Here is a 25,347-nt window from a genome sequence, read left to right on the forward strand (position 1 = left end):
TCGCAGCTTTGCAAATCAACCTGAATGACCTCCATAGTCTATTGGGAGTGGGTCATATGGTCGACACTATGAAAGTCGACATATATTAGGTTGACTGGGCTTAAGTCGACACGTGCAATAGGTGGACATAGCTAAAGTTGACAGTCAGAAGGTTGACACAATCATTAGGTCAACAATGAGAGGGTGGACAGTCAAAAGGTCAACATGAGTAATTCATGTTTAGTGGTAAACCATAATGTAAGTCAACCTTCATAGTGTTGACATAGCGACCGTACCCACAGGGCCGATGCTAGGGTGTTCGGCGTCCTCCTGCACACTATAAAATTGCACCCTCCCATTCTTTACAACAGGACAGCGCATACCAAAAGAAAAATGTGTTGTCTCACAAAGATGGGGCACGGCCACACAATAGTACTCCCAATTCAAATGACATCACAGAGTAGCACAATCTTATTCACATTACACAGCACCAGTGCCATAATTGGACATGGTGGTGCCATGTGCCAGAAAGGGAATTGGTGATTGGCTGACCAGGGGCGGATCCAGGATAAAATGACAGGGGGGGCACCATGATAAAAGAGGGTTTAGGTGGGGGCGGGCGGTGTTAGTGGTGCCAGTGTACATGCTAAGAGAGCGGCAGAGAGAGGGTGGGAATGGGATTAAAAATAGGCATTGGCATTTAAACTACGCAGGCCCACCATGGCGACAAAAGTGAAGGAAGTAGTTGTGTCTGCGCCGAAGGCACGCTCTGGAAAAGGGGGTGTGGCCACTCAACAGGGGGCGTGTCCTTGAGTGTAGTGTACCACACCATATACAATTTCTACACATTATGCAACAAAATACTAGTCCCCATTATACTTGCCCCTTACACATGATGCCAAATGGATTGAGCCAAAATTCACATAATGCCAAATGGATTGAGCCAAAATTCACATAATGCCACACGGATTGAGACAAAATTCATAAAATGCCACACAGATTGAGCCAAAATTCACATAGTGCCACACGGATTGAGCCAAAATTCACATAATGCCACACGGATTGAGACAAAATTCACATAATGCCACACGGATTGAGCCAAAATTCACATAATGCCACACGGATTGGGCCAAAATTCATATAATGCCACATGGATTGAGCCAAAATTCACATAATGCCACATGGATTGAGCCAAAATTCACATAATGCCACATGGATTGAGACAAAATTCATAAAATGCCACACGGATTGAGACAAAATTCACATAATGCCACAGGGATTGTGTCAAAATTCACATAATGCCACATGAATTGAGCCAAAATTCACATAATGCCACACGGATTGAGACCAAATTCATAAAATGCCACATGGATTGAGCCAAAATTCACATAATGCCACACGGATTGAGACAAAATTCACATAATGCCACATGGATTGAGCCAAAATTCACATAATGCCACATAGATTGAGACAAAATTCACATAATGCCACATGGATTGTGTCAAAATTCACATAATGCCACATGGATTGAGCCAAAATTCACATAATGCCACACGGATTGAGACAAAATTCACATAATGCCACACGGATTGAGACAAAATTCACATAATGCCACATGGATTGAGCCAAAATTCACATAATGCCACACAGATTGAGCCAGAATTCACATAATGACACACAGATTAAGCCAAAATTCACAATACGCTTCATAAACAGGGACATTGTCTGCCAAAATTAAACATTTACACCATAATGTCCATTACATGCTCATTGCCAAGGGTACCATGCTCATTGCCAGAGGTTCCATGCTCATTGCCATGTGGGATTACATGCTCATTGCCAAGGGGGAATACATGCTCGCGGTAAATGGGGTACAGCCACCGCCAGGCAGAAGTGATAGCCACTGACAGTGGCAGAGCCTGGCTATATTCAGGTCCTGGCTATATGAAATAATACCCCTTTCACACCAGAAAATGCATTCCCAGGTTGGCCCCTTTTACACCAGCCTAGTCCCTGCATTTTCTGGTGTGAAGGGGAGAGAAAATCACCCCTCCCCCCATTTACCCAGTTATCTCATGTAACCGGTTATATCTTTGGAACCACCTGACCCATTTACATGAGACAAGTATCATATTGAAGAACTTTTGAGTGGACTTTGAATAATTTTGGTCCAGTGAAACTGGAACGTTTGGTTCCAGAGTAATCTGCCCTCAAAGAACATGAACAGCCATGAAATTACATTTCAAAAATAAAAAAATCGGTTAATCCGCAATATCTCTGGAACTGATAGACCGATATGGACCAGCCTGGTATCATGTAGAAGGCCCAGCGATTTGAAATTGATTGAGATCAATCACAAGCTTCTATGATGCCAGGGAAGGAACTGGCAGCCGTCGGAACTGGGTGGGGGGGTCGTAATTAACGGGTCCCATATTATCCTATGGGGAAAAACGTTACAGCTTTGCCAGGCGATATCTCCGGTTCCCAGGGGGCTAGAGACACAGGGCTGGGCTCGTTGGAAAGCCCTGGTCCTCAGGTCCTCAGCTATAAAATAAATGACTGGGAGGGCACGTGCCCGGGTGCCCCCCCCCCCCCCTGAATCCGCCAGTGTGGCTGACCACCACAGCTAAAACAGGGAGATTGTGCTCGCTGCAAATATATTGGAGTGCAGCTTCATGGGGAAGGGGTATGGCCATATAAAAATACCAATAACACCAAAATGCCCATTACACATTATGCTACACACACTGTAATGTCTATTACACAATATACCACACACAGTCATGCCCATTACACATTATGCCACACACCATAATGCCCATATGACATTATGACACACATTATGCTACACGTAATACACTGAGTACTCCTGCATATGCCCACAGTGTTATCCCTGCTTATACTGTACATAACACCTACAGTTGTCAACAGTAGCAGCACTGCATATATATAGATAATGCCCACAGTTACCAACAGTAGTAGCGTTGCTTATACATAATGGCCATACCAATTGCCGAAAGTTGGAGCGCTACTTATACATAAGCCCAAACCAGTTGGTGACAGTAGTGGTGCTGCTTATACATAATTCCCACAGTAATTGACAGTAGTAGCGTTGCTTATATGGGATGCGGTCAAAATCCCAGCGGTCAGAATCCCGGTGGTCGAAATACCGACACCAGAATCCTGACCGCCGCAATGCCAGGACTTTATCCCTCTATGGGTATCCACGACACCCATAGAGGGAGAATAAAATAGTGTGCCGAGCATAGCGAGGCACGGGGCCCGCTCTGTTATGAGCACAGCGAGCCCGCAAGGGGGGGGGGATCCACTGCCCCCCCTTTTCGGCATTCTGGCGTTGGTATTTAGATAGATATACTGCATATATATATATCAAAGACAGGTGTCACTCCGGGTCTGGTATGTATATATATAAAATGCCCACACTAGTTGCTGACATTTGTAGCGCTGAGTGACAATTGCAATAGCAACAATGCAAAGACGGTGGTACTGTATATAAATAAATGACAATTGGCAACAATGCAGAAACGATGGTACACTAATAATGATAATTGCAACAATGCAAAGACGGTGGTATATAAACAAATGACAAAAGCAACAATGATCAATTGATGGTACTTAAGAATCCAACAACCTCTTCCCCCAATTCCCTACACTGCAAGGGGAAAGCCCCAAATGCAGATACCCGCAAGGATACATGAGTTACTGAAGGCAAGAGGACGGCAGGAATAATGCAGGCACTTAGCTAAATCAGGGACTGGAAATCCAGATCAAACATGCTAAGGTGGAAAGGACCAGGAACACCACTTGGCTGCTGACACAGGATCAAGGAAGCTATAACCGGCGTCTGTCCCCAGCAGACGCTGGCTATTTATTCAAAATAGCCACCCCCCACGGCTACTGACGTCAGCCGCACTGTAGATGCACGCCGGGCGGAAGTTCGTGGACATTGCCGAGCAACTCCCCGGAAGCGAGGGAGCGGAAGCGAGGGAGCGGAAGTGAGGGAGCGGAAGCGAGGGGTGTTGCCTGGCAATGTCCCCGAAGCTCCCCCCGCAGCACTGCGCCCGCCGCTCATCCCGGTCTTGCCAGCTGCAGAAGAAGATCCGGGATGCTTATACATAATGCCCATGCCAATTGCCGACAGTAGTAGCACTGAATATACCTATGCCCACACCAGTTGCCGACAATGGTATTGCTGCCTATACATATGCTCACACCAGTTGCCGACGGTAGTAACACTGCCTATATGTATGCCCACACCAGTTGCCAACAGTAGAAGCACTGCCTATACGTATGCCCACACCAGTTGCCAATGGTAGTAGCCCCACCTATATGTATGCCCACACCAGTTGCCAACGGTTGCAGTGCTGCATATACATATGCCCACACCAGTTGCCGAAAGTAGTAGCACTGCCTATACATATGCCTACACTAGTTGACAACAGAAATATCGCTGCCTATACATGTGCCTACACCAGTTGCTGATGGTATAACGCTACCTATACATGTATGCCTACACCTATTGCCGATGGTACTAGCGCTGCCTATACATATGCCCACACTTTCCAACAGTAGTAGCGCTGCCTATACATATGTCCCTACCAGTTGCCAATGGTAGTAGCGCTGACTATACATATGCCGACACCAGTTGCTGACAGTAGTAGCTCTGCCTATACATATGCCCACCCCAGTTGCCGACAGTACTAGCGCTGCCTATACATATGCCCACACTAGTTGCCCACAGTAGTAGTGCTGCCTTTACATACTGTGGACAAGATTTAATGCCGCCCAAGTTCAGCAGCAGTGCGAGCTGTCCACCGAACTCTGACTTTTTTTTAAAGGGGAATTAACTTACAAGGCAAACCCATGCCTTGTAAGTTAGTTCTCCTTTAAAAAAAAACATCCAAGTTCGGCGGACAGCTGGCACTGCTGCTGAACTCAGACGGCATTAAATCTCACCCTGTATGTCCACACAAGTTTCTGACACATTAGTACACTCACACTTTACTCACCTAGTTCAGGCTGGCAGCTCATCCTCTCCTGCTTCCTTTTTTCATCAGTGTTGCTCCCCATGTAGCTCCAACATAGGGAAGGGGATATTGGGACAAATAACCTGTGCACTAGTACCACGTACAATTTTAGATACAAGGGGCCAGATTAAGCCTGGTGAAGAGATAAAATGGAGATAAAGTGGAAGGAGATAATGCACCAGCCAATCAGCTGTGTTTGAAATATGATAATTGGGAGTTGATTGGTTTGTGCATTATCTCCTTCCACTTTATCTCCAGTTTATCTCGTCGTCTGGCTTAATACATCTGCCCCAATATGTATGTGTAGTATATGATGATCCACTATTTTATTATATCAAATGCTTCTGCATTAATGAGTAATGTGGAGGTGCTCCCCTGAGAGTAATAAATGTTACAACAAGAAAAAGAAAAAGTACTCTCGGTTTTTGGGGGCACGCTTTGAATTAAAACTTAACGTTTATTCATAAATTAGTTTAAAATAGTTTTGACATAACAGGACAGACACACATTAAACATACACAGATTCTAGAAACTCTATTTTAAAGAGTTCTATATTTATTGTGGATTGGTTATTATCAAGAAAATGTTGACCAATCTAGAAAAAGTTCTGATTGGGAGCTACCAATCTCACACAATTTAAGGTACCACAATATATGGAGTGGTCCGCGAATATTTATTATTTGCTTACTTTACACCAAAAAATGTTAATACTTGCTTATCAGGCCACTAGAATGGGATTTAACATGATAATTCTGCTTAAGAGAGTGCTTTCTGTACAGCCAGTAGTTAGTACATATAAAAAGAGAGAGGAAAAGGGGGGGGGGGGAGGAAGAGGGGGGAGGAAAAGAACTTATTTGGTGTTAGTACACCCCTGCAGTTTGTTTGTTATCACGGTGACTGCTGCTGATTGCTCTATCCGGCCTGGCTCTACCAGACCTTACAATTGAGCGGGTCTATCCGTGTGACAGTTGCAGATTAGGGTGTGAGAGAGTTGGGTTGTTATATCTCTCAATGTTAGAGTGGGTGACTCCCTGGTTAGCAAAAGCCCTTGCAGGGCTCCTCTGTCCATGTAGCCCCACCCCTTTTCAGTCCCTGCCGCTGGCAGGGTGTTTAGGAGCCTGAAGGGAGATCTGTGCCTCCGGCACTGCTGCCTGTCATGCACTGTGACAGGCGTAGCAGCAGCCACAGAGGACAGCAGCAGGGAGAGCATCGTTCCTGCCTGGCACCTCCCTGCTTTGCATCCTCTGCTGAGCGGGTACCGCCGGCCCTGCGTATCCCATCTGTAATTACTAATTTAAATATTAGATGAAAGTACAATAAAAGAAGTGTATAAAAATATAACTTTCGAATAATGAATTCCTAATGCAGTACTATTTGTAATATTTTTACTGTTAATTAAAAAATAAAGGTATGTTTATAAGGATGGACCCTGGCTTATGGGCCAGAGCTATGTTCTTGTCCCTCAGGCAAAAATCTGCTAGTCTATTGTGAGTTTTTTTCCTTAAAAAAATATTATGGTAGCTATATTTAGTTACACCTACAATTTTTTTTTTATTTTGTACATGTTTTAACTGCTGAAATAGTATTGTTAAATTTTATTGTTTAGCAAAACAACTATTATTTGAATAGAATATCAAAATATGTATATTTACAAGATGCCCAAAAGCTGTAAATTACTTTTTCAGACAGATGGGATGAAATGGATCCACTGCCAAATATTTGAACATGTTTGCCCCATGGGTATATTGCAAGTATTACAGATATTTAGCCCATTAACACAAGAAACAGTGATTTACAGTACATTCCCACAAGCAGGTCTTTCAGTGTGAGAAAGATTCAGCAGAAATATGCATTCAGCTTGCAATTAATAATAAAGGAATCGCTGTGTTGGCTGTGATAATAATTAGGGTGAGAAAAGAAAGATGAAAAGGAAACCAAATGAATTTAAATCCAAAATATTAAGCAAACAATTTGTAACACATATCCCCTGTTATTCAATTAACATAAATAGACAAATTTATAACATTTGCAAAGTTCATATAACTTGATGGAATTACAGAATGTCTGCATGTACTGTAAAAGGAATAGATTTTTCCATGCACTATACACATGACCTGAAAGAGTAGCCTTCTGTGATGCTTAAGAAGGTACAGTACAGTAGCTACAGTACTGCCTTAAACAAATACAGCTTACAGAAGGTTACCTGTACTGGCATATTTCATAACATTCATAACTGAACACTACAGATATGTAAATAAAGGCCCATACACACTGGATGATTTGGAGCTGAAAGCAGCTCTGTTTTGCACATTGAGCTGCTTTCTTTCAGCCTAAAAGCAATCCAGTGTGTATGGCCTGGTGATGAGTGTTGAGAGCTTATGCGCACTCCCACATCATCGCCGGCTGCTGCTGCTCACCTGCTAGTATTACCGTCCACCTCTGGGAAAATCGCTTAGACCGGCGAAAATCGCTCAGTGTGTATGCACTGAGCGGTTATTAGCTCAGCGATATTCCCCATCATCGCAGTGCATACAAAAATGCCCAGTATGTATGGACCTTAAGTCTCCAGATGGAGTATCTGTCAGCCTGAAGAATCGCCCGATCTCTTGAGCTGGTGCAGGCTGGCGGACAGGAGTTCCATCTGAAGGGGACGCATGAAGCAGCAGTGAGCCAGCGGAGGGCAGCGGCAGGCTCTGACAGAACGGGGCATGCAAGCATCTCATGCGTGTGTGTCCCCTTATGTTGTATAGTGCACAGTGGCGATTGGTGATTCTATCGCCAGGAGAAGCTCCATTGGGAGCTGCTCCATCTGTATTTCATCCATAAAAAGTGGTACATTCATTATTAACTACAGAAAAATGTCTAAAACATTTGGAAAACTGAAATCTACACAAACATTATTATTTCCATAATTACTGGTACATGGCACCATAGACAGACATTTACATTGGTGCCCTAGGCAAGATAAATTCAGTATGATCAATAAGTCTTTAATAAAAATGATATTACCTTATTAGTGATACAATAATGATAATGAACAGAAAGTGTTCACTTTTATTTTAATTTCCAGAAGTCACTTGTGGAAGTGGGTGGCAAGGACATGTATGAATGGAAACAATTTAACGGCAATTTGCAACACTTTCTGGTTGGTCAAAAGGGAGGGGCCAGCCACTGAGGTCACCTGGCTAGCTTAAGACTAAAAGAGAAAAAAATTACAGTATATATAGTCTGGCGCTCAGCAAAGGATCCACACTGTCTATACACCTACGGCTCCTGCAGCAGTCTTTAGAAAAGGAGGATTGTCTGCTCCTTTTATATAGCAAACAAAATACAAACACAATACAAAACTGCACTAAATAAAACCACATTAATGAAAAATCACAAGTAAATCTTTTAATAAAATAATATAAAATTCACTATACAGTGATGGAAATGATCACAATATATACATAGGCATTAATTTAATTTAATATACAAAACCAAACATATTTTATATATATATATATATATATATATATATATATATATATATATATATATATATATATATATATATACTCTCCACGTTGGCCCGGCACTCTGACTCCCCAGGGGTTAACTCGATCAGTTGCCATCCACTCAAGCAAGACAGCTTGAAACACACGGCTCCAAATCAGCAGCGGCACTCTGAGACTTTATAAGTGGTGAAAGTGAAAATTTATTCTGTCAACATGTTTCGGGGCGGATTCCTCGTCTTCAGGACAAAAATACAGTGAACAAGCTGTGCATTAAATACCCCACATCACACTTACCCCTCCCGCTGGGTTTTCCCGCGTCTGCCAGAGCCGCCTCCCCTCGTCTCCGTCCGTTCACCGGAAGCCTGTCAGCCGGAAGGCGCTGTGCTGACTCCGGCGGTTGCCAGGGCAACCAGAGGACTCTCACCCCTCCGTTGCTCCTGAGCCGCCTCTGTTACGCTGCCCGGGCCTGGGCACCAGGGACAGCACGGGTTCCAGACGGAGAGATGATAAGGCGTGAGCCCACAGCCGGGACCGCCGGTTAGGACGGCCACAGCGGGTCCTACACTCTCTCTGTTGAGTCCCCGAGGCAGATGGCAAACCCCTGCGGAGCTAGGCTTCACCTGTGGCCACCACGTTCGAAGGAGCGAGTTAAGCCCGCTCCGACCCCGATGCAGCCAGGTCTTATGTGGTGACAAGGGGTAAGCGATCGCCACGGGGAACACTCAAGAGGACAAGCTGACTACTGGACCTAACTGGAAACTGGCCCCTAACTGCCGGCACCAGGCCAAGACGGGGAGTGCGACCTAGTCGCAGACACCAGCGGATAGAAGGGAGTCCCCAACAATACTCCAAAGGGACCGTGACTCCCAAAGCAGGGATCTGGAAGAACGGTGACACTCCTGCCTAAACAGAACACTAATGACGGACGGGGGCAAGGGAACAATAACCAGAAGACGGGGACAAGAATACAAAAGAGGATAACCAAAGATGAACCCACAGAGGGGCCAAGCCACGGAGGGCCAGAAAACAAAAAGGGAATAGACCAGGGCTCCACTGGAGCACTTACGTGACCCACAGGAGATGGAAACAGTGGGTCCACTGCAGGCTCACAGGCTGAGGATGGAGTTCAGCAGAGGAGTCCAGGGAATTCCAGGAACAAACGGATCCACGAGCAAACACTGACTGACAGGCTGGGAAACCAGGGTGGCTGCAGCGAAGAATCACTGCCAAGGATACTGGGACTGAGAACCCAGGGGACCGGAGAGCAAAGCTGGCAGCATGAAATGCATAAAGCTATAACCGGCGTCTGTGCCCAGCAGACGCCGGCTATTTATTTAAACTTCGCGCCGCCTGACTGGCGTCAGGCGAGCGCGTCTCTGGCCGCCGGGCGGAAGCTCGGGGACATTGCCTAGCAACGCCCCGACGCTTAGCCTCAGAGCGAGGCTTGGGACGCTGCCCGGCAACGTCCCTTGCCGCGTCAGATGACGCTGCGTCCGCAGCGTCAGATGACGCTGCACTCGCCGTCCGTCCGGGTGCAGGGATACCCGGACGGCGGCGTGCAACAGTACCCCCCCTTGAGGAAGGGTTAACAACCCTTTCCCACCAGGTTTATCTGGGAATTGACGAAAAAAGGCCCTCCTAAGGTTGGGCGAGTGCAAGTCTCCATCGGAGACCCAGGACCTCTCCTCGGGACCAAATCCTCTCCAGTGTACCAGAAACTGCAAGGAACCTCTCACAAGCCGGGAATCGAGGATTTTTTCTACACGGAACTCCTGTTGCCCCTGCACCATCACAGGGGCAGAGCCATTCCTCGGTCTGCGAGGAAATCTCTGTGAGAACACCACTGGCTTAAGAAGCGAAGCATGAAAGGTACTCGAAATCCTGAGGGATTTAGGTAAAGCAAGACGGAATGCTACCGGATTAACCCTCCTGACAATCCGAAAAGGCCCAATGAACCGGGGCCCTAACCTTGCTGATGGTTGGTGAAGCTTTATATTACGGGTGGATAGCCACACCCAGTCACCAACTTTGAAAGAGCAAGACCGTCTGGATCTGTCAGAGAATACCTTCTCTCTGAAAGCAGCTTCCTTAAGGGCCAAGTGGACTTTCCTCCATATGACTTTGAGGCGAGAGGCAGCTGTCGAAGAAGAGCCAGAGGCATTCGGTCCCAGAGAATTAGCCCGTGGATGGAATCCGTAGACTGCAAAAAAGGGCGACGTTTTAGAGGCCGAATGATGTGCGTTATTATACGCAAATTCGGCCAAGGGCAGGAAACTAACCCAGTCATTTTGGAGTTTGGAAACAAAGACCCTCAGATACCGTTTAAGAGACTGATTAAGACGCTCTGTTTGTCCATTGGCCTGTGAATGGAATGCGGAAGTAAGACTGATCTTCACCTTCAAGGCAGCACAGAACATTCTCCAAAACTGAGCCACAAACTGTGGACCCCGGTCGGACACAATGTCACTGGGAAATCCGTGCAGACGAAAAATGTGTTGAAGGAATAGCGTGGCCAGTTCTTTAGCTGAGGGTAACTGCCTTAAGGCCACGAAATGCGCCATCTTAGAAAATCTATCGATGACGACCCAAATGACTTGACAGTGTGATGAGACTGGAAGACCCACAATAAAATCCATGGCCAGATGGGACCATTGCCTGCCTGGAACGGACAAAGGCAACAACTCTCCCAATGGTCGAGAACGAGGAACTTTATGTCGGGCACATTCCGGACAAGACAAGACAAAGTCCTTGCTGTCCCTGGCCATCCCTGGCCACCAGACCACTCGGGATAATAAAGCAAGGGTTTTATATACTCCTGGGTGACCCGAAATCTTAGTGTCATGGCATTCTGCCAACACTCTGCGTCTCAATGAAGGAGGAACAAACAGTTTATTCTCCGGAGTTTGGGCTGGAGCTTGCCCTTGAGCTTGCCGGAGAAGACCCTCCAAAGTCTGGCTAACTCCGGCATGGATACAGGATGAAGGAATGATGGACCCAGACTTGATCCCACCCTCTTGTTGAGGAACAAAACATCTGGAAAGGGCGTCTGCCCTAATGTTTTTCGATCCAGGGACATAAGAAATAATGAAATTAAATCTCATAAAGAAGAGTGCCCACCGGGCTTGGCGAGCGTTCAGTCTTTTGGCTGATTCAATGTATTGTAGATTCTTATGATCGGTTAAGCCCAGAATCTGATGAACAGCTCCTTCCAGCCACTGACGCCATTCATCAAAGGCCCACTTAATGGCAAGTAACTCCCTGTTGCCCACATCATAATTGGACTCAGCTTGAGAAAATTTTCTGGACATGTAGGCACAGGGGTGGAATTGTGAAGACTCCGGATCTCTCTGAGAGAGAACCGCCCCGGCCCCAACTTCGGAGGCGTCGACTTCCACCACAAATGGCAGCTCAGGGTTGGGATGTCTAAGAACTGGAGCCGAGATGAAGGCTTGCTTCAAGGTCTTGAAAGCCTGTTCTACCTGAGGAGACCATGCTGCTGGATCCGCACCTTTCTTGGTCAACGCCACCAAGGGTGCCACAATTGAAGAAAAAGCATGAATGAATCGCCTATAATAATTGGCGAACCCAAGAAATCGCTGGACTGCTTTTAAATTGGTGTGTCGCACCCAATCTAAAATGGCTTGTAATTTCTTGGGGTCCATTTGGAACCCTTGTGAAGAAATTATATATCCCAAGAAAGACACCTGGGTCACCTCAAATTCGCATTTCTTTAATTTAGCGAATAACTGATTCTCGCGTAATTTTTGCAGAACCTGACGAACTTGTGTCCTATGCGAGTCCAAGTCTTGGGAAAAAATTAAAATATCATCTAAATAGACAACCACGAATTTGCCCAAGAATTCCCGAAGGACATCGTTAATAAAATCCTGAAAAACGGCTGGGGCATTGGATAACCCGAACGGCATTACCAGGTACTCATAATGCCCCGTCTGAGTACTGAATGCCGTTTTCCACTCGTCCCCTTCCAGGATTCTTATGAGGTTATAAGCCCCCCTAAGGTCGATTTTGGAAAAAATGGTAGCGGAACGTAGTTGGTCAAACAGCACCGTAATTAAAGGAAGGGGATAGGTGTTTTTCACCGTAATTTTATTAAGGGCACGGAAATCTATGCACGGCCTCAACGAATCATCCTTCTTTTCCACAAAGAAGAAGCCAGCGCTGAGCGGAGATTTAGAGGGCCGAATAAACCCCTTGGACAAACTTTCTTGGATGTAGTCATCCATGGCCTTTGTCTCCGGGAGAGACAATGCATAAAGTCTACTCTTGGGCAATGGCGCGTTGGGGACCAATTGGATGGCACAGTCGTATGGCCGATGTGGAGGTAAACTGTCGGCCTTACCCTTTGAAAACACGTCTGCGTAATCCCGGTAGGGAATGGGAATCCCCGCTAAAGAGGCGGATTTCACAGGGAGCGAAATCTGAAGGCACTTCTGGTGACAATTGGGGTTCCACTGGGTGATCTCCCCTAGGCGCCAATCAATGATGGGATTGTGTTTTCTCAACCAGGGGAAACCCAACATGATGGGTACCGAAGGACATGAGGTTAACAAGAAAGTGATCTCCTCCTGGTGAAATAGACCAATGGTCAACTGTATGGGTGGAGTCTGAAAAGTAACGGCCCCATTGGACAGAACCCCACCATCTAAGCCCCGTAAGGTAATGGGGATAGGAAGCTGGAGTTGCGGAATCCCCAAACTCTGGGCGAGGGAAGAGTCCAAGAAATTACCAGCTGCGCCGCTGTCAATAAATACTGACCCCGAAAAATTACCCCCTTGAAAAGAAATATGCCCCGGGATTAGTAATGAATCTAGAGAGGAAAAGAGCTGGAGGCCAAAGTGAACCCTCTCTTCGTTCACTTGGCCCGGCCTTTTACTGGCCTATTGGGGCAATTTCTTAAGATGTGACCCTTACAGCCACAGTATAAACACAGACCTGAACTTAATCGACGAGCCCTTTCTTCCGGGGAAATGCGAGCTGCCCCAAGTTGCATGGGCTCCTCACTTTCCTCAGGGGTCATAGGAACATAGGGAACCACCCGAGTGAGCGAGCCCCGTTCCGACCTCCGCTCACGGAGACGACGGTCAATTTTAATGGCTAATTCCATTAATTTGTCCAATGTATTAGGTGCCGGGTATTGAATGAGGCAATCTTTGATCTCGTCGGAAGGACCGCAACGAAACTGACTGCGTAAGGCAGGGTCGTTCCACCCGCAATCATTCGCCCATCGGCGGAACTCGGTACAATAAACCTCGGCTGGGTCTTTCCCTTGCCTAAGGGCTCTAAGATGGGTCTCTGCTGAGGCTTCACGGTCAGGATCATCATACAACAACCCGAGAGAACTAAAGAAACTGTCTACGGAAGCCAGGGCTGGGCTGTCCGAAGGCAATCCAAAGGCCCAGGTCTGGGGGTCACCCTGGAGCAAAGAGATGACTAGTCCAATACGCTGGGCCTAGGATGAGAAGGAGCGTGTTTTGAGCCGAAAATACAACTTGCAACTCTCACGAAAATTAAAAAAGGTTTTGCGGTCTCCAGAAAACCGATCAGGCAAGTTCATTTTGGGATCTGTACCCCCTGAGTCTGGAGGTCGCGACCTCTGCTCTTGGGACGCTACCTTCAGGGACAATTCCCGGACCATCTGAGTTAGCCCTTGAAGCTGATCAGAAAACGTCTGAGACGGGGTACTCATAATAACAAACGACACAAATAACTACCCCTCCAGGTATTTGACAGGGGAGACCTGTCTTTATTCTGGCCGGTTATAATGTTACGCTGCCCGGGCCTGGGCACCAGGGACAGCACGGGTTCCAGACGGAGAGATGATAAGGCGTGAGCCCACAGCCGGGACCGCCGGTTAGGACTGCCACAGCGGGTCCTACACTCTCTCTGTTGAGTCCCCGAGGCAGATGGCAAACCCCTGCGGAGCTAGGCTTCACCTGTGGCCGCCGCGTTCGAAGGAGCGAGTTAAGCCCGCTCCGACCCCGATGCAGCCAGGTCTTATGTGGTGACAAGGGGTAAGCGATCGCCACGGGGAACACTCAAGAGGACAAGCTGACTACTGGACCTAACTGGAAACTGGCCCCTAACTGCCGGCACCAGGCCAAGATGGGGAGTGCGACCTAGTCGCAGACACCAGCGGATAGAAGGGAGTCCCCAACAATACTCCAAAGGGACCGTGACTCCCAAAGCAGGGATCTGGAAGAACGGTGACACTCCTGCCTAAACAGAACACTAATGACGGACGGGGGCAAGGGAACAATAACCAGAAGACGGGGACAAGAATACAAAAGAGGATAACCAAAGATGAACCCACAGAGGGGCCAAGCCACGGAGGGCCAGGGAACAAAAAGGGAATAGACCAGGGCTCCACTGGAGCACTTACGTGACCCACAGGAGATGGAAACAGTGGGTCCACTGCAGGCTCACAGGCTGAGGATGGAGTTCAGCAGAGGAGTCCAGGGAATTCCAGGAACAAACGGATCCACGAGCAAACACTGACTGACAGGCTGGGAAACCAGGGTGGCTGCAGCGAAGAACCACTGCCAAGGATACTGGGACTGAGAACCCAGGGGACCGGAGAGCAAAGCTGGCAGCATGAAATGCATAAAGCTATAACCGGCGTCTGTGCCCAGCAGACGCCGGCTATTTATTTAAACTTCGCGCCGCCTGACTGACGTCAGGCGAGCGCGTCTCTGGCCGCCGGGCGGAAGCTCGGGGACGTTGCCTAGCAACGCCCCGACGCTTAGCCTCAGAGCGAGGCTTGGGACGCTGCCCGGCAACGTCCCCCGCCGCATCAGATGATGCGGCGTCCGCAGCGTCAGATGACACTGCACTCGCCGTCCGTCCGGGTGCAGGGATACCCGGACGGCGGCGTGCAACAGCCTCCTACGTCATCGCGCCCTCCTCCTCCACACTCCGATTACTTCCGGGATGCTTTGGGTCAGTTGTCTTGGAGACGGGGAATGAGGGTATCCTGCGAGGGAATTAGAGCCAGCTCTAAAGAAAGCTTGACAAAAAAGTAGATCTGAGCTTGTGACCCAAGTAAAAAAGAAAAAAACAGAACAGGTGATCCCATGGGTTAACCAATACAATGTCAACAGTATAGAGACAACTAGAAGAGCAAAAGAGCTCTGGCCCATTGTAGCCTCAGTCCCAGAGCTGCAATGCTTCAAACACACCCACCTCATGCCCTGTTATACTAGAGGGCGCAATATCAGAGATCTAGTTGTCAAGACTGACATTACCCAGTTCAAAAAGAAGACCACCCCTGACACCATGTTTTTAGGCAGGCGCAATGGCTGTTACAAATGTCTAGGGTGCCGAACATGCAGTTACATGGCTACTGGGGACACCATACTTCACCCCCATTCGGGGAAAAGGTATAAAATTAAGTGGCCCCTGACTTGTACCTCTAGCTACGTTGTTTATGCTGTGATGTGTCCATGCAGACTTTATTATATTGGGAAAACTGAGTGTCAGTTTAAGGTCCGCATGGCACAGCACCGCCTAGCTATCCGCCAGGCTCTGGACACTGGAACTAGTGAACAGCCAGTAGCCAGGCACTTTGCCAACATGAAACACGGGATGGCCACCCTCAAACACAAAATCATAGACCAAGTACCAGCCAGCCTGAGAGGAGGCAACCGAGGCAAGGCTCTGTTGCAACTGGAGACCCGATGGATTTTCAGGCTACAGACGCTTAACCTCAAGGGGCTGAATGAATCCCTAGGGCTGATTAACTTCTTATAAGCAATCTGAACCACGTAGTGGTAACCAAACGTAGCAGGTCATGATTTAGATCCCCTAAAACTTTCAGACACACGGTTGCATCATGGCCATTCATTATTATTGGGCAGCAGGCACACTGAGACGTAGACCCATATTTAGCAACACTAAATAGGGCTCCTAGCTAAAAAGCAAAGCCATACCTATACCTGCTTACAGGGAGACTGGATTTTATTAGTGCACTTTTGATTCACCTTTATAATATAGCACCAAGAAAATGATGTGAGTGTGACATTTTGTCATTCCCACCCGTATAAACACTAGGTTGGTACAGCACCTCACTGACAGACAGTGCACGTTAATCACCAAGCTCCCATTTTTTCCCAATGTGTGTGTATTTTTCAATGAACTGTTTTATTATTGTATTGATGTATTTTTTGTAACTACAGATTGGGAGCTTATTATTGTATATGATGGCACGTGCGTTAGGTACAGTTAATCTCACTGCTATATACATGCAAAAAATTTAGTTCACACTTAGCTTGTTAACCTTGGACTGACAGACAATTTTTTATTTATAGGAGTTTTAAGATATATGTAATATTTGCATTAATGTTTTACACGATTGTTATTTTGTATGTGTATTGCAGGGGTTTACCCGTCTCCAAGACAACTGACCCAAAGTGTCCCGGAAGTAATCGGAGTGTGGAGGAGGAGGGCGCGATGATGTAGGCGGCGGCTCAGGAGCAACGGAGGGGTGAGAGTCCTCTGGTTGCCCTGGCAACCGCCGGAGTCAGCACAGCGCCTTCCGGCTGACAGGCTTCCGGTGAACGGACGGAGACGAGGAGAGGCGGCTCTGGCAGACGCGGGAAAACCCAGCGGGAGGGGTAAGTGTGATGTGGGGTATTTAATGCATAGCTTGTTCACTGTATTGTTGTCCTGAAGATGGGGAATCCGCCCCGAAACATGTTGACAGAATAAATTTTCACTTTCACCACTTATAAAGTCTCAGAGTGCCGCTGCTGATTTGGAGCCGTATATATATATATATATATATATATATATATATATATATATATCTAGAGAAAATATAGAACAGAGGGGCGCTCCATGGTGCATGTAAACGATATATTTATTATGGAGGAACAAACACTCCTTAAAAAGGATAAAAGCAATTGCTCGTACCAATAAAAGAACAGTGTGGGCTGGTTACCACATGATAAAACAAACAATACCACGGCAAATCTGCTCCAACCGCATTTCCACTGGCATCAGGTCGACAGGGACTCGCAGACGCTGGGTTGCACCGACAGGACTCGGAAACCGGAGGCCGGGGAAACAGGCAGAAGACAGCGCCGGGACACAGTCAGCACGGGTATCACTGACCAAGCCCTAACATGTTTCGTCAGAGACTTCGTCAGAGGGCGTGGTTCAGTGACTACCCGAGGATAATTTATCCCAACTATCCACCAATCAGAATCTCTGAAATGCCGGTGATGTCATGTACTAATGACAGGTGGGGTGAAAGCCTTACAGGTGATTTGAGTTTCACCACAGACACACTTTGTGCAAAAGAATATTAAAGCCGCAGATCTAATGCGGATTTATAGGTGCCTTGAATAGTTAGATATATTATTATCAAGGTGGAACACCATATATATATATATATATATATATATATATATATATATATATATATATATATATATATATATATATATATATATATATATATATATATATATACCAAAAATGTTTATGGCATTTCAAAGTTTCCAATGTTGGGAACAATAAAAAGAAATTATGAATATAAAATTCAAGAGTGAAATTTTAACACACACTCCGGGTCATAAAAATAAAAATAGAACTAAAAATATGCAGAAAAAAAACCCCCAATTTAAGCAGAGGAATAATTATCAATCTAGAAATCATTCATCATATAATAATGAGAGGTTTGATAATAGAGATAATTGGACTGTAGTACGTCCTAGATATAAAAAGAACTACCAGATGGGAGACCCTAAATTACACTGGCAGAAACCAGTCTATGACGAGCCGAGAGGTTTTGTTCATAATAACAGATTTGAGCGCTTACGCTCTTCAAATGAGCAGAAAAATCAACATACTGATCATTTTTTAGATCAGGGCGCATGCCCAAAAAACCCTATACAAGACCCCCCACCCCCCAGAACACCTGTCCGGGGAAAAAGACGACTAGGGGAAATCGAGGGTCAGGAACAATCAGGAAGGGAGTCAAAAATCAGAGTATTATAGTAGACATCCAAGAACCTGTGAGTGAGGACTTGGAGTCCCATGGCATTTATAACCTGTCTAAAAAATTACTCAATCCCTCAGAAAAATCGTTGTTACTAAAAGGGCTGTCTTTTGCTCCCTCGGCTCTGCCTAATAAAGTAGACCTACAAATAGACCTAAATCTATTTGTTAGAAAACTAACACTGAAACGCCATTTTTAAAAAAAAGATGGCGAGGTTTCTCTACCTTCATCGTCAATAACAGCAGATGAATCTTCAGGTCTTAAACTGAAGTCGACTTTTTACCCAGTTGAATCTAGGGGCCCACACCTAGATATGTTTACGGAGCTGGTAAAAAGAGACCTTGATAAAATAGATCTCAATCGAAAAAATCCCTCTAATCTATCCTTTCGCGAAAGGAAAGCTCTAACTGAATTGATGAATGATACATCGATTGTTATTAAAAATGCAGACAAAGGGGGAGGTATTGCTATCCTAGATAGAGAAATGTATATACAGGAGGCTAATAACTTGTTATCAGATGAGGTATCCTATAAAAAGTTAGCCCATGATCCCACAAAAACATTTATAGGTGACTTAGAAATATTGCTGAAAAAGGGATTGGTTGATAAATGTATTTCATTGGATGAATTTAAATATCTTTACAATGTTACCCCCAACCTAGAGACATTCTATTACCTGCCAAAACTCCACAAGAATCGGACACGCCCCCCGGGGCGTCCGATAGTGGCTGGTATAGGATCACTCACCTCACGTTTATCTGAATTTGAGGATGCATACATTAAACAATATGTCCCTGCATTGCCAACATATGTAAAAGATTCTACCCATATGTTGCAGATCCTTAAAGACATAGAATGGGACGATGGTCTGAGTTTCGGGACCATCGATGTTTCATCATTATACACGAAAATCCCACACCAAAAGGGTATTGAATCAATAGAGAGAGTTCTTCTGTCTAAAAGCAAGTTGTCACCAGTGAAAATTAAGTTTATATGTGATTGTCTGAAATTTGTTCTCGAATATAACTATTTCGAGTTTTTGGGGTGCTGGTACCTCCAGACTTGGGGCACGGCGATGGGAACGATCTGTGCCCCAAGTCTGGCTAATCTGTATATGGGGGACTGGGAACATAATGTTTTAACCCCTGAATTGCTGAGCAATGTAATTTTATTCAAAAGATACATCGATGATATTATGATAGTGTGGAGGGGTGATGAATCATCATTTAAATCATTTGTCGATGTTTTGAATCAAAATAGCTATAATCTTTCATTTACTTATAATTTTCACAAAACTATGATTGAATTTTTGGATTTAATGTTGAGTGTGGAAAATTACCCTGATGTTAAGTCCATTGAGACTTCCACATATTTCAAACAAGTCGATTGTAATAGTTATCTGGAATTCCAGAGTTGCCATTTGGACTCTTGGAAACAAAATATTCCTTTCTCGCAGTTTATTCGACTTCGCAGAAATTGCTCTAATATTGTAACATATGATACCCAAGCAGATATATACACTGAGAGATTCAGTGAAAGGGGGTACCCTATTAACACCATTAATAGAGCCAGAGATAGAGCACGTGGATTAGAACGCAATAATCTCTTACAATATAAAAGTGTGAATAATAAAACTGGTCACATAGAAGACCATTGTTCCTTTGTCACGCAATTTAATGATAAAGAGAAAGAGATTAAGCGTATATTGGATAATAACTGGCACATTCTTAAGCTGGATCCTATTCTTGGAGAGTCATTACCATCACGACCCAAGATAGTGTACAAAAAAGCGAGGACTTTAAAGAATATGATCGCCAAGAGCCAGCTAAGTAATACATGTCAGAATCCCACTACTACAACTTTTTTGGATTTAAAAGGATGTTATCAGTGTAATAGCTGTAAAGTCTGTAAAAATATAGCGAGAGGAGCAGACTTAACTAATCCAAAATTATCAGCTATTAAACCACAACAGTTTACAAACTGCAATTCAACATTTGTAGTTTATGTTTTGTCCTGTAAATGTGACCTTCACTATGTTGGAAAAACGAAACGAGTTTTTAAAATAAGGGCTTTGGAACACATGAGAAATATAAAAAATGGTCTAACAAACCATAGTGTTCCAAGGCACTTTAAAACTTTCCATAACAGTGACCCCAGTGGAGCGTTTTTCAGAATAATTGAACAGGTTTTGCCCCCTAAACGAGGAGGGGATAGAGAAAAAATATTATTGCGCCATGAAACCCACTGAATTCTGAAGTTAAATACATTGGTTCCTTTGGGATTAAATGAAGGTTATGAAATCACCCCGTATATTAACCAGTGATGTCTTTTTATGTTTTTCAGCAATTTTCTAAAAAAATCCTGCTTCATCGATATTCCACTGTTTTGTAATGCATGGGTTTTTTTCTATATGTATTTTTTTCTATATGTATTTTTATATATTTTTATGTATTTTTATGTGATTTTTCATGAAATTTTTATGAAATTTTTAATGATATATTTGTATAAAGAAATATATTGTTTTTCATGATTGTAAAATTATTTGCATATTTGCACATGTAAAATGTATATATTGTGTATTTAATGAAATTTTATATTCATAATTTCTTTTTATTGTTCCCAACATTGGAAACTTTGAAATGCCATAAACATTTTTGGTATATATATATATATATATATATATATATATATATAAGGTGTTCCACCTTGATAATAATATATCTAACTATTCAAGGCACCTATAAATCCGCATTAGATCTGCGGCTTTAATATTCTTTTGCACAAAGTGTGTCTGTGGTGAAACTCAAATCACCTGTAAGGCTTTCACCCCACCTGTCATTAGTACATGACATCACCGGCATTTCAGAGATTCTGATTGGTGGATAGTTGGGATAAATTATCCTCGGGTAGTCACTGAACCACGCCCTCTGACGAAGTCTCTGACGAAACATGTTAGGGCTTGGTCAGTGATACCCGTGCTGACTGTGTCCCGGCGCTGTCTTCTGCCTGTGTCCCCGGCCTCCGGTTTCCGAGTCCTGTCGGCGCAACCCAGCGTCTGCGAGTCCCTGTCGACCTGATGCCAGTGGAGATGCGGTTGGAGCAGATTTGCCGTGGTATTGTTTGTTTTATCATGTGGTAACCAGCCCACACTGTTCTTTTATTGGTACGAGCAATTGCTTTTATCCTTTTTAAGGAGTGTTTGTTCCTCCATAATAAATATATCGTTTACATGCACCATGGAGCGCCCCTCTGTTCTATATTTTCTCTAGATTCATACGTCCTGACCCTGGATGCTTGGTCATTTTCCAATTGAGGGAGCTGCAGTCTATATCATTGGACTTTGGTGAAACTTCTGTGCCTCTTTGTTTAAAGGGCTAACATTGCTGGACTCATTAGAGACTTGAAAATCATCAGCGCCACCTGCACTACGTTTTTTTATATATATATATATATATATATATATATATATATATATATATATATATATATATATATATATATATATATATATATATATATAGACCAAAAAGACACACTCTCCAGACTGTTTGATGCAAAATAAAAAGCTGTGTATTTGTATTCACATAGACATCAAATGTAAAAAGAAGGGTACTCAACGTTAGCGTTTCAGTCCATAAAGGACCTTCCTCAGGAGTTAGGCAACAAGGGCATCCATTTGGAGTGAAGCACAGCGTGGACCACACAGCAGGTTCCTACAGCCAACCTGCTGTGTGGTCCACGATGTGCTTCACCCCAAATGGATGCCCTTGTTGCCTAACTCCTGAGGAAGGTCCTTTATGGACTGAAACGCTAACGTTGAGTACCCTTCTTTTTACATTTGATGTCTATGTGAATACAAATACACAGCTTTTTATTTTGCATCAAACAGTCTGGAGAGTGTGTCTTTTTGGTCTTTATATACATGGACTTTGTTTCTTGTAAGGAAAGTTCTGGACGTCACCCCAGCGGTTGAATATTTTTTGTATGGAGTGCGATCTTATTGCATATATATATATATATATATATATATATATATATATATATATATATATATATATTACACTTACCCCCCACGGCAAGTTACTTGAGTGCCGGTTCTGACTCCTTCCATGCCATGGGGGGGTAAGTGTCCTGTATTGCTTAACTTATGGACCAGACACCGTGATTATACTTTGCCTAGGAGTGCCGCCCTGTGACCCCAATATCTATATATCCATATATATATATATATATATGTATATATATATATATATATATATATATATATATATATATATAGATAAATATATAGATCTAAATAAGTGACCTTCGACATGTGATAATCGATCACGTTCCGATACAACGCCGGGGAGGCGACAGAAATTCCAGGTTGCTACAAATGGAGGCCCGTTGGATATTCAAGTTGGGGACGGTGTTTCCTCGGGGACTTAACGAAAGAATGCCCTGGAATGTCTTTTAAAGGACTTTGAGCATCGGCCGTATCCCATGGCCAGCGCCACCTCGCAACCTTTTCCCTGGGTTGCATCCTATACAGGGCATGTCTACCAATCAGCTGCTGCTGTAGCGCCCTATCGATTTTTCAAAAAATATCCAGGATTTATTGCGCACCCTAGGGCACTTCCAACTAACCATCCTAGCGCTCACTGGGCAAGTAACCTTTGCCCACCAGCCACATAGCGCTACCCCTATATTAGCATAACATCAGTAACATAGGGCATGACCAGCCTTAATGTCATATAATCCCACGCATCATGATCCCATGATGCTTGTCCAGCCTATAACGTTAAACCACTGTCCACGCAGCACTGTTTACAAACCATGACCATATTCAGCAGCCTATTACGCTGTTCATGACAAGTCGCTGCGCTAACTGTTTTGTAATGTTTCTTGCTTTTAACCATTGTATGCACTTCAGTCACTTTCATATTTGTTTACATGCAGGTTGCCTTGGTAACCAGGCGTTGCGTGAGCCGGTCGGAAGAACCGGAAGGAGAGCATGCATCACTTCCGGCGACACGCCGGCCACGGACGCAGGTGACGGGCTCCCGCCTCTGCCCTCTCCTACCTGATAAAGGTAAGAGTCTTATCACTGTTTTGTGTCACTTCTGCACCTTGAAAACGGGGTTCTCCCCCGAAACGTCGGTCTTTTTGCACAGTTTGATGCGTTGATAAAAATTATTTTGTACCAGTCTCCGAGTGCCGCCGCTGTTCTTTCAAGTCTATATATATATATATATATATATATATATATATATATATATTTATGTAGATATATATATCTATACATATATATCTATCTATTTATTTGATTGATTGTATACTAAGGTGAGTTAGTTCATTATGGAGAGTGTTGAGTCCCTGTATTTGTATATATATATATATATATATATATATATATATATATATATATATATATATATATAGAACGTGGGTACTGGCACTCCAAATAATCCAGGGAACTGCAGCCGGTGCCCTCACAGTCTATAAAAGACAATATGGGTGATGTAGGTGTAGCACCCATGGCTTAAAGGCAACACGTGGTAAATGTCTTATCAACGTTTCAATTTCATTTACAAATTTTCATCAGGTTGACTTGCACACTATACAGTTAAGATGTTTTATATACCTCTTTGTACATCCTGACGAAAAACATGAATTTTTAAATGTTGATGTAAGTCGACTACATTCGACCTGCTTTCTTCCAGCCTACGAGTGCCGCCCTCCCATCTCTACTATATATATATATATATATATATATATATATATATATATATATATATATATATATATATATATATGCCGTATATATACACTTATATATACAGGATCCCAAGGCACTCGCCTTTACTAGGATGTGTGCAGCGGCTTTTGATCACATTATTTGAATAAATAAAAAACAGAGATCTCAGCACTCACCAAAGTAAACTCAGATAGGTAAGCTACTGCTGAATTTAATGTACATTAGCTTGTTATCTGAAAAAGAGAGATGACCCTTAGTGCAGTGTGTGTACTAGAACTATATTGCCTGGTAATTTTGTCAGCCCTGTGTTTTAAGCATACTCTTGGAAGCATATTCCATGTATATCATATGCAGTATGCCTGAATATTGTGACAGAAATTTTGGACAATTAGCAGAGCAGTCATACACTTTTTCAACATATGTGTCACACAATGGTAATAATAAACAGGTAAAAAAATGTTTATTAGAAAGATGAAGATGACCAAAGCACTAAGATTTTGTTAGGTGTTAACTGTTGCGGTTAATCTCCCCACAGGGACAACATTCTCGCATCTAAATTCCACCCAGGATATTCATTCATTCTGTGCTGGAAACACCACATATCTGCAGGTGTGTAGCCTCCATGCGATCTTTATACATAGCATGGTTTCAGACCTGAATCTTATGGTGAACATAACGTGCATTGGGAGAATACCATACACATAGGGATATGCTTGGGCATGTGCCCGACTTTTTCAACATATATGTCACACAATAATAATGATAGAGAAGTGAGAAAATATTTATTAAAGAGATGATTTTGTTGAGTGTTAACTATTGCAGTTAATCTCCTATCATTCTCATATCTAGATTCCACTCTGGAAATTTGTTCACCCTCTACTAGACAGGTTGATGGGCGAAAGGGAGAAAGACGGGTAAAAGGACAAGTGTAACGAGAAATAGAAAAAAATGAAAGAAATATATATATATACTTGCTAACCCGTGAGAACACAGGGGTAAGTTGTTCTACAAGTCAATTGGCTTGGAGGTTCCTTACATATATCACATGTATGTTGATCTCTGTTC

Source organism: Crinia signifera, chromosome 9 (genome assembly GCF_055691185.1).
Source record: "Crinia signifera chromosome 9, ASM5569118v1, whole genome shotgun sequence".
Lineage (NCBI taxonomy): Eukaryota > Metazoa > Chordata > Amphibia > Anura > Myobatrachidae > Crinia > Crinia signifera.